At 37.0% G+C, this 14,673-nt stretch overlaps 1 protein-coding gene across 8 annotated transcripts in view; it reads right to left on the bottom strand.

Annotated features, from left to right (window-relative positions):
• The window catches only part of PLAGL1 (PLAG1 like zinc finger 1), a 63,543-nt gene that overhangs the window by 27,835 nt on the left and 21,035 nt on the right, over window positions 1-14,673 (bottom strand). For 7 of the 8 annotated variants that reach the window (XM_063096623.1, XM_063096621.1, XM_063096622.1 and 4 more), the window contains exon 3: window positions 9-79. The gene's annotated coding sequence lies outside the window, so the exon portion shown is untranslated. Of the gene's footprint in view, window positions 1-8; window positions 80-5,160; window positions 5,218-14,673 lie in introns of those variants that run through there. The other variant, XM_063096625.1, reaches the window with a different exon arrangement.

Here is a 14,673-nt window from a genome sequence, read left to right on the forward strand (position 1 = left end):
ATACTTACCTTTCTAAGTGAGATACAGGAGTTTTAAGATGTGACATGAAACAGAGGCCACATCAGATGTGAGAGCAATCCTAGACGGGAAACAAAATCAAGAGTTAAAAAAAAAAAAAAAAAAAGCACCAGGAAAAACCACATAGGGATTGTGTAAATACACATTGACATATAGGATATGAGTTGAGGGGTGCCAGGATCAAGTCTCTCACGTTAATATGTCATCATGCTATCTTCCAACGTTCCGGAGGCATGCCTCGCAGTCCTTAATGGATTTTTAGTTTTAGAGAGGCAATACAGCGATGTGGTTAAGACCAGGGGAAAGGTGCCAGAAAGCCCAGAGTCAAATCCCAGTGCCACCTGGAACCACTCAGAGACCTCATGCAATTTGTCGAGTCTCTCTCTACCTCAGCTTTCTCACCTATAAAATGGAGACTGATCGCACGTGCAGCACAAGGCCTTTCTGAGGAGTGAGTGAATCTGAATAAAGTGCTTAACACTGTCTGGTGAGCAGGGAGCACTCGCGTCTGCAAGTATTTTTTGGAGACACCAAGTGAAAATACCTCACAGCCTCATGCAGAAATTAGAAGATAATCAGAACCTTTTTAAGAGTGTCAACTAAGAAGAACACTGTCCTTTGGGAAAAGGAAACAAGCATTGCATTTTTTTTTTTAAAGACCAGACTGTCACTATAAGAGGACACTTCGAGGACAGAACATGTTGACAGTAAGCACACTGTGAGATAAGGAGAAGACAGAGACTGGACAGTAACAGAAGGGAAGGCCGTAGGCAGTGGAACTTTTTTTAAAGACTAAAAAAGGTTTAAATACTCCGAGATCTCGTAAAAGATTAAAAATTTCTGTGAAAAGAATTAAGATAGGAAATAGGTCAATAACTCAAATCCATCAACCCTCACCTTCACAGATATAAAATAATTATCGACTAGCAGTCCCATCCAATTGGGTGAATATTCGAACACCAACCATAAGCAAACTGCTTCTCTGGGTCCACATGTGCGCACTGACCGAGAAGGCTGCTGCTGCTGCTGTTGTTTCAAATACCAAAAACCTCACTAATGTGAATCCTACTAACAGAGGTATAGAATAGGTACCAGCTGAGTTGGGATTTTTCTTCCTGAATTGAGGTCTTTCCTTGCTGAAAAATGTCTCACTAAAGGAGACAATAAGTAATGTTGAAAATAAGCGTTTAAACTACTGAAAACGTACTCAGTATTTTAATAGCCTCATTAATCTACTAATGAGTAATTACAAATTATTACAGAAGAGCTTTATAGCAACGTCTGATCTTATATATAACTTACACATTATTTAATTTGAAATAATTCTTTATTTCAGAATAGACTTTCTTGCAATTAAATCTAGTGGGTAAGGAGGATGTCACATTTTCAATGACTAAATAAGCCTTTGTTAGGGCTGCTTTACTTAGTCTGAGTGGATGGGAAACTGTCTAAGAGGGAAGGATCTGGTATCTTTTTATCAGGAAGTTTGCTTCTATAGATTAACACACATGCAAATACAGAGACCTAATATATGTCGATCCCCAAACCTATTTTGAGAATTGACTCAAATTAATCGAATCATTTCAATTAATTGAACTTGGATATTACAGTAGTCTTCAGTCTGAAGAAAAAAGGCTCTTTTATGGAGGATCACATAGTTGAAATTATGCAATTCTATAAACATAGCAAGAACAGTTTTTAACTGCAGTCACTTCTTTGGCCTGTATGTAGTTCTTTCTATCAATATAGATAAAGATAAGCCTTAATGCTAAAAGCTGAAACATCAAAAAGTGTGGTTTGATGTCCTACTCTTCCCTCCACCCTCTAACCCTCCCTGCTTTGGTATAATGTCGCACAAATAACTTCCAGAAACTGGGAGGACTGAGCAGCCAAGTTATAAAACCTAAGTGCTGTGCTTAAATGCTTTCTTATCTACAAGTTAATACTTATGGGGGCGAGAGTCTACCAATGATTAAAGCCATGGTCATTTTCCTGTTTCATACGAACTCTAAAATCTCGGAATTTGTACAACCCATATGAACACCCATTCCTCTACAAGATTCCTACCACAACTCATAAATTTGAAAACCTCTGTTTTAAGCTTCATTCCTACCTTTAATCAAAACATAAATCAAAATAGATTTCTTTAAAAATAATCTTGGTGGTAAAAATAAAACAAAAATAACATGGAGAGAAAAAATATTAGCTAGTTCCTGTACTTGTGTGCTTACTTACTCCCCTTACCCCCATTTTCCAAAAGTTTCCATTATGATTTTAAGATGTCATTTCCCAAAAGAATGTTGACAACTATTTCCCACTTAAAGCGCTGGCTTAAAAAAGAAATAGACTGTAACTTGAGAATAGCTCAGAAATTGGGCTCGTCCTAGGGTCCTGTGAAAGCAGAGTAGGGTCCTGTGAAATTTTTATTTTCTAATAAAAATTTAGAATAAAAATTTCCCTTACACTTTTCACTGAGAAGGGAAGGTGTTTGCTTTCTTTGATAAGGGATCCATAACACATGGTGGTAGTAAATCTGGATAAAGGTGGTAAAGGATGTTTTGTTTTGCATTATTTAACGTTAGATCATAGAATTAAATCATGTAAAAATGGAAGCTGAGATTTCAATCACTACACTTGGTTAAGTGAAAGTCTGCAAAATTCTAAATTAAAAGCTTTTGCATCTTCTTAATGAAAATACCTAAACATTATGTTGAGGTTTATTTTTTTAGGAAAAAATAATAGAGGAGAAAGCTTGGATCTGAAAAGACCACCACCAACCATTTGTTATGCCTCCTGCTAGAGGCTGATAGACCGCCCAACAAACTTGCCAAAGCAAAAAAAGTGTTTAAATAATTCTCCATAAAGGAAAAAAATTTAAAAAGCAATAGCACCAATCAGGTAACAAGACACCAATCGGGTTTTCCTAAAACTTAGTGTTTGCAGCTGAAGCCTGGTTTAAGTAGTTGCATTCAAAGGAATGTACAGGGAGCCATCATTCCCCATTCATTCAGAATGCATTTACTGAGCCAAGAGCTTTTCTAAGCTTGGAGATATAAAAATGAATACGACACAGCTGCTTTACTTCCAGCTTAAAGAATACCCTTAAATAAAGAGCTACAGGCAGTGTGTTAAGTGCTATAATAGAGGTGTGTACAAAGGGCTGGGGGGCCGAAGGAAGAAGCCATAAATTCTTCCTGGGAAATCCAGTAAGTGAGGGGAGATGTAAAGGAAGGTATGGTGATATTTCCTTGTGAAAAACCCAAGATTTTTTTCTTTACTATTTTCTAAAAAATAAGGCACTGATTTTAAGATTTATGAACTGTTGTAATTTCAGGTGCTATCTTGGTCTATTAGCCAGTTTTATGTTTGACAGATTTCCAGTTACAATATCCCAATAATACACATTTAAAAAAATGTGTTATCACAATATTCCCACACAACACACACAATCCAGATGGCATGAATTGCTAGCACGAGTGGAACTTAGATCCCAAGTTCAAAGATGTTTTGAAACATGAATGAAAGACACTTTTTAGAGAATTCACATATAATACTAATAATGCTGATTTTAAATATCACTTTTTTCTATCCTGTCTTCTTAAAGCAAAAATAAGAGTCACCTGATTATATCATGGTTAATATTTGTCTTTCTCTACTTCTGTGTTTAAAAAAAGAAGGGGGTGTTGAATCAACTTCTACTTAGCATCATTTATTATGCATACCATATTCCTACTTATAACACAGTTGTGACAAAACCTCCATTGTTCATTACACTCTAGCCCCAAACTTCAGTAATTCTAATGTAAGCATGAGAAACTCCCGTCTCCTTTGGGGTGAATTTCCCAACTCCTCTGTGTTAAATTGAGGTCTAATTTTCCCTGTGCCTGGTTTTCACAAGAAGGTCCATTCCACCCCATGTGCTCCTTTTCAGCTGTCAATAAACAGAGGCAGTGAATTCCCCACGGCTTCACAAAGCTAGTTAGGCCGAGCCATTCATTCCTTCAGGAAAACAGGGCATTGATTTCAGCGAGTTCCCAGGGAGCAGCTGCGACAAAGAGATCAAAGGCCCACCTCTCTTTCCCTCCACTGCTTTCATTAGGCCCAGCCCAGACAAACAGCGACAGGTTTCCTTGAGACAAGGAGAGGGCCCTGCAGACCACCTCACGGTTCAATTCAAATTCATCCGTTTCCTACATTCCAGTGACAGTCCAGAATGCTAACCATGACAAACCAGCACAATCGCCCGGCATAATATACTGCTCGCTAGTTCATCCAAGGTCAGAGGGAGAAAACAAGCACGGAGGGAAGTCCTGTGCTTCTAGGGCCTGCTGAGCCTCAATGGCCCCCTGACATTCCATAAATAAACTTCTGCTCACTCTCCCTTTCTGCTTCCATCCTGCAACCCCACAAGCGATGGTCTCACTTACCAATCTGCAATTTCTTTCATGCGGCTGTACCCAAACTATACGGAAACTTTTATGGTCACAGGAATATGGCTGTAGGTGCAACTCTTATAAGTCCACTACTGCGTTAAAGGCAATCTGTTACACACAGTAAGTTACTACCATTTGATGGGCTAAGAGCTGTAATTTCTTAGGGTTTCCCGAAGGGGTGATCGCCAGTGAAGGCTACACAACTTAGAGAGAATTTGTGAAAATTCTGTTTGCAAAACAAAAATGTGAACAAAGATATAACAGTTGGCTTTTTTATTTGATTTAGGTCATCGCCCAAACTGAGTAATCCAAGGCCCTAAAGGACAGTCTGTGTGTGAATGAGTTGAGCGTGTCTGTGGGACGGAGGAGGTCTAGCGGGGCGGGGGCGAGGGGGAGCAAGAAGGAATATAAGAGAAAATGCGTTTTCCTGATTGGTTACCCACTCCGAACGAATAAAACTGAAAGGCTTCCAAATTTGCCATTGAATTCTTAACGGCTGCTTTGACATAACCTTCACGTAAGCCTGTACCAAAATGCATTCGTTTTACTTTGTTTGTTCCATGAGTAAACACGGGAATAGATGGGTTAAGTTTCAAAATTCCTAACCAAAAAGAAAATAAACAATATTGGAATGAAAGGTATGGAGACCTCATTCCTTGCTGCAGAACCCGACCTCCCCACATGCCCATCCTTTGGCTTCAGTACCGACCTGGGGGATCACCGAAGCCCGCCGGAGTCATCCATCCACTGATTACTCCTCTTTGACTGCCAAAGATGCCATTTTGTACAGGGGGCCGAAGGACCCTCGAGGAGAAAGGACTTTCACTCATTTTCAAGTTGGGACAGAAATGAACTTAGAAAATACAGGTAAGGCAGCTTGTGACAAAGGCAGTGTGACAAGTAAAGTGGGAACCTTAAAGCCAACTCTGACACTGACTCACTTTGGGCCTACGGGACACATTTAGCCTGTTTGCCTATTCTATGAAAATGGAGACAGAAATACCTGTCAAGAATTCCTTTACAAGGGATTGTAAAATAATTATTCCTTGAAAACTATGTACCTTATTGAAGAATGCTAGTCCTAAGCGTAGGGCTTCTTTATATAATAGATCACTCTGTAATTCAATAGAGGGTCTCTGGAAACTTGCTAAGTTTCTATAAATCAAATCACTTTTTAAAAGCATTCAGATAATTTACTACTTAAAGAAAGTCTATAGCAAATAACTAAATACACTCATCAATCCATTTATATGTCTTTCAAAAGCATTTACAAAGCACTCAGAAACACCAATTTTGTTTTCACTACATCTGAAATAGATGGTTTTATTTATCCGCTTTTGAATGAAGAAAAAAGAGGCTCAAAAGAGGTAAACTGATTTGTCAAAGTCACAGAACTAATAACTACAGAGTTAAAACCTTAAATTCAAGTGTTCTGTCTCTAAATCCCATACTGTTTCAATTATATCCAGCTACTATGTACTGTGGATAAAATTATTCACCGTAGTTCTCTCACCATAACTATATTAAATAAGTAATCATAATTAATTTTTAAGCCCAATGCATTGTACCACTTTCATTCAATGAGATAGTGCTTAAGAGTATAGATTCTAGAGTCAGATAAATCCATAGTGAAATTTTAGTGTCACCTTTTAGTAATTTTGTAAATTAAGCAATATGTATTTTTGGAACCTCCATTTCCCCATCTGTAAAGGAAGAATGTTTTTTCTCATAGGGTTCATGGAGCATCAAATTAGATAACTTGTAAAAAGCACCTAGACCAGTACCGGCATATAATATGTGGTCAGTAATGATAGCTATGATCATCAATGTTGAAAATCAAACCAACGTAAAACTTGTTAAAAGGAAAAATATTCTTCCTTTTTCAAGAAAAAGACATAAAATTTAACTTTCAGCCTCTAGATTACATGATCCCCTCTAGCATGTTTAATATTCAACTGTAGGATTTTATGGGGGCCAAAAAATGAACCAAGATCAAACTGTTATAAAAGATGAAGAAGCTGCTTTTACAAAACAGAAACACTCACTGAAGTGTCTTTTAAAAAAGTAAATTGAGGGAAACCCTTGTTGGCTATAAAGCAGCAGTGTGATTTTTCTGTACAATTCAGCTTTACTTCTTGCCATTTAACTATTTCAAGTGGCAATGTATTGGTAACAGGAAGAAATCTGCAGACATCACTTCAAGGGAAAAATACATGCAGGGATATATTTGTTGAACGTAGACAGTCCTTTAATGTTTTCAGAGAACTAATACATGTCTTACTTCATTTGACCTTCACATTACTAAGAGAAAGCAGATTAACTTTCTAGCACAAGACTGCCAACGGTAAACAGTAAACCTCATTTTTCACACCTTGTCTCCTTTTTCATAACACCCTGTTAATGGATGTTGGCGTGTAGATGCTATAGTACAGGGTGTACAGAATACTGGGGAAAGACAGAGACAGAGGCCACTAGGTCTAGGAGAGCCAGACAAGGCTTTGGGGAAGAACTGACATTTATCCAGCCTTTTACCTAGTACAGAAGTATTTCTAGAATATTCCTGGTCACCCTTGAGCTTGAGACTTTTCTGTGAATTCTGAATATATCATTCAGCGATTTAGCTCTCCTTCACTGCTTTTGTTCATTTACAAACTTAAATGGACCTCCCCCACACCCCACTTTTTAAAAATTTCACTCGCAGCCTTGATGTTAAAGAGACAGGAAGTTGAAGCCAATGTTTGACTAAACAATGCTTAAGGTACCTTCTAATTCTACACTTCTGTGATTTTTAAAATTACTGCCCATTCCTATATTGCATTACCTACTATAATACATCATTTTAAATGTGCATGTTAATCTACAGCCTGTTAATATTGAAAAAAAATTTTTTTGCTACCATTTATCTTAGAAATTAATAGTTGAAAAGAACTCTTAAGAATATCCAAGGGCACATGTCTCGCTAAAGAAACTCAGCCCATAGCTAGGGAAGTATGATGATCGCTTCTTTCCTATGAAGAGCTGACAGTTGCCTTTGTAACTACCCCTAATTCTGTCTTCTCTAACAACATGAAACAAACATGTTTTTTAATGAAAGACATTCAGATATTTGAAGATAATTATCACAATCCCTTCCAGTGAGTCATTAATTTGAGACCATTGTACTTTTCTTTTCTTTTTTTTTTTTTTTCCTTTTCGTGACCAGTACTCAGCCAGTGAGTGCACCGGCCATTCCTATATAGGATCCGAACCCGCGGTGGGAGGGTTGCTGCGCTCCCAGCGCGCACTCTCCCGAGTACGCCACGGTCTCGGCCCAACCATTGTACTTTTCTAACATAGGTATGCAGTGCTATAAATTTCCCTCTAAGCACTGCTATATTTGCATTTTAGTTATCTGAAAGTATGTTTTCATTTTCATTCAGTTTGAAATACTTTCTAAGTTCTCTTCTGATTGTTAATAGACTGCTTTTTAGAGCAGTTTTAAGTTCATAGCAAAACTGTGAGGTTACAGAGGTACAGAGATTTTTCATAGACCGCCTGCACTTGCCCCCCCCCCGCCCCCGTGCACAGCCTCCTCCATTACCGACATCCCCCACCAGAATGGTACACTGATGTCCCCACACTGACACATCATCATCACCTAGAGCACACAGTTTACATTAGGGCTCACTCTTGGTGTTGTACATTCTATGGATTTGAACAAATTTATAATGACAGGTATCCATCATTACAGTATCACATGGAGAAATTTTGCTACCCTAAAAATCTATTCTACCAATTCATCCTTCCTTCCCCACTAACCCCTGGCAACCACTGACATTTTTACTGTCTCCATTGTTTTGTCCTTAGAAATTAAATAGTATGTAGCCTTTTCAGATTGGCTTCTTTCATTTAGTAATATGCATTAAAGTTTCCTTTCTGTCTTTTCATTGCTTGAGAGCTCATTTCTTCTTAGTGCTGATTAATTTCAAAACCCCTCAGTTTCCACCCTAGGAAACTAGAAAAAGAGCATATTAAACCTAAAACAAGCAGAAGTAAATAAAAATTTAGAGCAGAAGTTGACAAAATAGAAAACAGGTAAACAATGGGAAAAAACAACAAAATTAAAAATTGGTTCTTCTTAAAGATCCATAAACCTCTAGCCAGGCAACCAAGAAAAAAAGAGAGAATACACAAATTACTAATATTAGGAATAAAAGATGGGTTATCCTACTGATTCCCTGGATATTACAGGACTAATAAGGGAATGCAACAAACAATCCCTTGCCCACAAATTTGATAAATTAGATGAAATGGACCAAGTCTTTGAAATACACATACCAACTCCCAACACTCAATCAAGGAGAAATAGATAACCTGAATAGCCCTATATCTATTAAAGAAATTGAATTAATAGTAAAATGCCTTCCAGAAAAAAGCAGACCCAGACGGTTGTACTGGTGAATTCTCCCAAATAATCCATGGGACAATAAAGAAATGAATCATCACTAAAAAATAATATATACTTAATGCTATAAACTTCCCTCTAAGCACTATTTTAGCTGCATTCCACACATTTTGATAAACTGTATTTTCATTTTCAGTTATTTTAAGATACTTTAAATTTTGTCTTGAGACTTCCTTTTTGACCCATGGGTTATTTAGAAGTGTGTTTTTGAATTTCCAAATATCTAAGAATTTTCCAGCTATTTTTCTGTTATTGATTTCTGGTTTTATTCTGTTGTAGCCTGAGAAGGTATTTTGTATGATTTCTATTCTTTTAAATTTGTTAAGATGTTTTTAATGGCTCAGAATGTATCCCTAGGTTATTTGGAAGTGGGATGTTAATTTACAAAATATTTTTCCAAAAAAATTTTTTCCAGATTCCTTTCTGTTCTAATTTAATTTTATTATGGTCAGAGAACATTCTTTGTGTGATTTAAATGCTTTTAAATTAAATGACTTATTTTCTCACTCAAAAGATGGTCTATTTTCATAAAGGTTCTGGGTACACTTGAGAAGAATGAGCATTCTGCTATAGTTGGGTAGAGTGTTCTATAAATGTCAATGAGGCCAAGTTGGTTGACAGTGCTGTTTAAGTCTTCTACGTCCTTACTGGTTTTCTATTTATGTGATTTATCATCGAGTAGGGTGTCAAAATCTGACCATAATTGTGGATTTGTCCATTTCTCCTTAGGTATACTGAAATTCTTTTATGAGATGCATAAACATTTAAGATTATGACCTTTTGACGAATTTACCACTTTCATCATTATGAAATAACCTCTTTATCACTGATAATATTCTTTGCTCTAATTTCTTAGTCTGATAAACATAGCCACTTTTTTTTTATTAGTGCTAAAATGGTATATTATGTTCCATCTTTTAGCTTTTAACCTATTTGTATCTTTAAGTGCTTTTCTTGCTCATGGGTTTTTATTTTGTTTTTAAAATCTTATCTGACACTGTCTTTTAATTAGGCTATTTAGACCATTTATACTTAATATGATCACTGAAATGGTTAGGCTGAAATGTAGCATCTATTTGTTTTCTAATTGTCCCAACTTTTCTCTATTTCCTTTTTCATTTCCTTCCTTCTTCTGAATTTATCAAATATTTTTTCTGAGGTAATTTTATTTCCTTTGGCTAGTAACTGTTTTGATACTTTAGTGGTTGCTTTAGAGTTTGTATCTTCAACTTATTATGGTATACCTTCAACGGATATTATACTACTTCATGTATAGTATAAAATCTTTATGGTATTATATATTTTTTTTCCTTTGTTTACCTTTGTGCAATTTTTGCACCTTTTACATGTTATACACTCCATACTACACTGTTACTATTTTTGTTTTAACAATTATCTTTTCTAAAAGATTTCAGTAATAATAAATCTTATATATTTACCCAGTTACCACTTGGTATTATTTTCCTTCCTTCTTAAGGACTTCCTTTATCATTTCTTGTACTATGGGTATACTAGTGATAAATTCTTTTAGTTTTTGTATGTCTGAAAAAGTCTTTATTTCACCTTCTTCTTTGAAGGATATTTTCATAGCTATAAATTTCTAGGTTGACAATTTTAGCTTTCTGTACTTCATTATCTTCTGGATTACATCACTTCTGATGAATCTGCTGTCATTCTTTGTTCCTCTGAACACTTTAGAATCTTTCTGTTTATTACTGATCTCAAACTATTGGATTATTGTATACATTTTTCTTCAAGTTTTTTGTACTTGCTTGGTATTCATTGAACGTCTTGGATTTGTGGGTTTACTGTTTTAATCAAATGCGGCAAGTTTTCAGTCATTATTTCTTCAAATATTTTTTTCTGTCCCCTCGCTCCTTTGGAGATTCCAATTACAATCATGTTTGACCATTTGAAGTTGTTCCAGAACTCAATGATGCTCTATTCATTTTTTTCCCAATTTTTTATTCTTTTTATTTTGTATAATTTCTTTTGCTACGTCTTCAAGTTCACAAAATCTTTCTTTCTAAAATGTCCAGTCTGGCATTAATCCTATCCACTGTATTTTTCATTTCAGATGTTTATGTCATCTCTAGAAGTCTAAAAGTTCAATTTGGGTTGTTTTATTGCTTCTATCTTTCCTTAACAACCATATTATAAAAGTAATTTATTAAATTAAATCTATTACATTTTAGTATTTTCATTTATTAAATGAGTCACTTCTGTGTCTGTTTCTATTGATTGATTTTTCTTTTCACTATTGAATTTTCCTGCTTATTTGCATGTTTGATAAATTTTGATTAAATGCTAGACATCATATACCTGGATACATTGTATTTCTTTTAAATATCCTTGAGTTTTGTTCTGAGACACAAATTACTGGAAACAACTTCATCCTTTAGCCAAGAGTTTGTGAGCTATGGCCCACATACCAAATCTGGCCCACTGCCTATTTCTAGAAATAAAATTTCTATTGGAATACAGCACCTCTGCTCATTTAAATATTGTTTATGTCTGTTTTCCCACTACGATGGCAGAGATGAGTAATTACAACAGAGATGACATGGCTCACAAAGCCTAAATTATTTTCCTTCTGGTCCTTTACAGAAAAAGTTTTATGACCCCTCTTTAATGACTTTTAAGATTTTTTTTAGGCAGGATCAGAGCAGCCTAAAGTCTAGGGCTAATTTTGCCTCACTACTAAGGCACTACTCTTCTGAGTGCTGTACCTAATGCCACTTATAAGGTTTTCCTACTCTAAATGGTGGGAAGACACACTCTGCCCAGCCCTTGTGAGCTACTTTTTTCCTTCCAGTGACTCTTTCCTCAGTCTTGGGTAGTTCTCTCACATGTGTCCACTAATCCACACTCAGCTGAAGACTCCAGGGGAACCTTTTGAAGATCTCTAGAGCTCACTTTCTGTGCAACTCTCTCTTCTCTGGTACTCTATCCTTCAAATTCTACCTGCCCCAGCCTCCCTGAATTCCTAACTCTATCCTGTACTCAGGATGACCACTGGGCTCTCCCTTCTTGCACTGCAGCCTGGGGCAATTCACTTGTTTTCGTTCTCTCAGGGGTTACTGTCTTGTGTCACTTATTGTTCAATATCTGAACACCTTTGTTTCATATATGTTTTTGTTTGTTTCAGGCAGGAGAATAAATCCAGTTCCTGTTACTACATAATGGCTGGGAGTGGAAATCCCCTCAGTATGAGGTTCGAATCCCTTATATTTGCATTAGTGCTTTATATTTACAAAGAAGTTACCCCACAAGAGTCATTCACCTATCTTTATGGTCTGGAAGCATCAAGAGAAGGATGTATTAGGCAAAGTCAGTAGCTACTACACAATCCCTTTCCCTTTTTTATGGGATACAGATTGGGGTATGAAACACAAATTATAATAAAACCTTCTTTATTAACATTTATTTTTTCATTAGACTAGTATTTATTGAGTGGCTATTTTCCTGGCACTGTTTTAGGTGCTGGGAATTCACCAGTGTAAACAAAACACACAAAAATTCCTAACCTTGCAGAGCTTATCTTCAAATTAAGGGTAGACAATCAAGTGAAGTATGCATCAGATGGTGATTAGAAAAATACAGAAATAAAGGGATAGGAAGTGTTATCAGGGTGAGGCAGGGAAACAGTGCTAATTCAACAGGCGAGAAGATGACAATTTAGTGAAGACCTGCAGCAAGTCATTTGGCTATTGGGGGAAGAGTAACTGCAAAACCTTGATGGAGGAACAATAAAACTGGTATGACTAAAGTAGTGAGGGGAAGCAGTAAAAGATTAGGCCAGAGGTAATGGGTGCTTATATCACATAGTAGCTGATAAGCCTCTGTAAGTGAGATAGGGAGACACTGGAGCAGAAAAGCAACATGATCAGACTTACAGTTTTAAATAATTTATCTGGCTGCTTTGGAGAAAGAATTATAGGGGAGAATGACATATGAGTATAAAAGCAGGGAGACCAGTTAGAAGGCTACTGCAATAAAAAGATAATGAAGACTTGCACCAATGTGGCAGCAGAAGTGGGGGAGAAGTGGTCACCTTCTGGATATATTTAAGCTAGAGCTAACAGTATCTCCTGACAGTTGGATGTGTAGAGGGTGAGAGAAAGAAGAGATGAGGATGGTGGCAACGTGTCTGGCCTCAGCAAATGAAAGAATGGCTACCAGTTACTGAGATGAGGAAGACTAAGAAAGAAGAAAATTTGTTTGGGAGTAGAGGACAACTCAGCTCAGTTGTAGACATGTTTGGTTTCATATGCCTATCAGACATTCACCAATTGGATATTTGAATCTGGAGTTCAGAGAAGAGATTCACACTGGAGATAACTTGGTAGTTGCTAGCAAATATATGAATTTACAGCTATGAAAATCAATGAGATCAGCTAGGGAGTGAGTGTAGACAGAGGATAAATAAGTCCAAAGACTGTGCCCCGGGACACACAGTGTTTGGAGGTCAGCGCGATGGGGAGGTGTCTGCAAGAAAGATAGATAAGAGTGGCCATGACAACAGGAACGCAGCTTGGAAAGTGTGCAGACTCAGAAGACGAGGGAAGAAAGTGCTCCACAGAGCAGCATAATCAGTTGGGTCAATGCAACTGACAGGTTGAGCAAGATGGGGAGTGAGAATTAACTGTTGCAATTACAATATGGAGGTCACTGGTGACGCTAAAAAACGTTTTGGTGGAATGGGAGGAACCAAAATCTGATTGAAACGGGATCAAGACAGAATGGGAAGAAAGACTGATAAATTGTGTAAAAGGGAGCAGGGAAATTAAACGCAATGGTAACTAGAGAGGAATGGGAGTTAAATAATTTTTTTAAGTAACGGGGAGAGGGAATCCATAATGCAGGGGAGAGAAAGGACAACTACGATAGCAATATCCTTGACTGGATGGGTGGGGGTGGGATTTAAGACTGTAAGTACAAGGGTAAGCTTTAGATTGGATTTAGACAGTGCATCCAAAAGGAAGAAAAGAAGGCATAATGTGGGTGTGGGTGCAGGTGGATGGGTAGAGGTGGTGATGGGAGTTTATGGAAGTTCTCTTTCAGCTATTTCTACTTTCTCAGGGAAAAAGGAAACAGGGTCATCAGTTGAGAAACAGAAAATGGGAAGAAGACCTGAAAGTTTATGGGAAAAAAAGATAACAAAAATGATGATTAAATATTTTCCTGAGAAAAATCAATTGCCCAAATTGCCAGAAAATGTTAGGGGCCTGCTTGAAGTGAAGGATGGACGTGAGATATGAGGAAGGTGTGGTGCAGGGTAAACATGGGAGGTCTAGGTAGAGTTAAAAATCTGTTGTGGGGGCCACTGGTGGAGAATGAGATTCTGGGAATCAAGATTATGGAGAGAGAGCAGTGATGGTTAGATAGGGCCACAACATGACTAGGGAAGGAAGTGGCTAAAGTACTTTGGAGGAAAAGATCACTGAAGGAGAGGAAGTCAAGGAACTGAGAAGCCGGGATATTGGAATGACTCTATGTAGTCTTAAAATCACCAACAATTGGGACACATTAGTCTTCAAGAGAAGAACAGGGAGGAAGGAACTGAATCTTGAAGGAATGAGAACAGTGACAGGAACACACAGATGAGTATCACAAGGGAGAATACATCAGATTTTACTTTCTAAATTTAAAATTTTTATGTTGTCTTATAACATACTTATAATAATTATTTAGGCTTAACTCTAGCTGTTTTAAGCTAGTCTAACAGTCCTTTTATGCTACAATTTCCTCCTTTCTGCTCAAATGTCTATTTTCTTT

This window comes from Cynocephalus volans, chromosome 5 (assembly GCF_027409185.1).
Source record: "Cynocephalus volans isolate mCynVol1 chromosome 5, mCynVol1.pri, whole genome shotgun sequence".
NCBI lineage: Eukaryota > Metazoa > Chordata > Mammalia > Dermoptera > Cynocephalidae > Cynocephalus > Cynocephalus volans.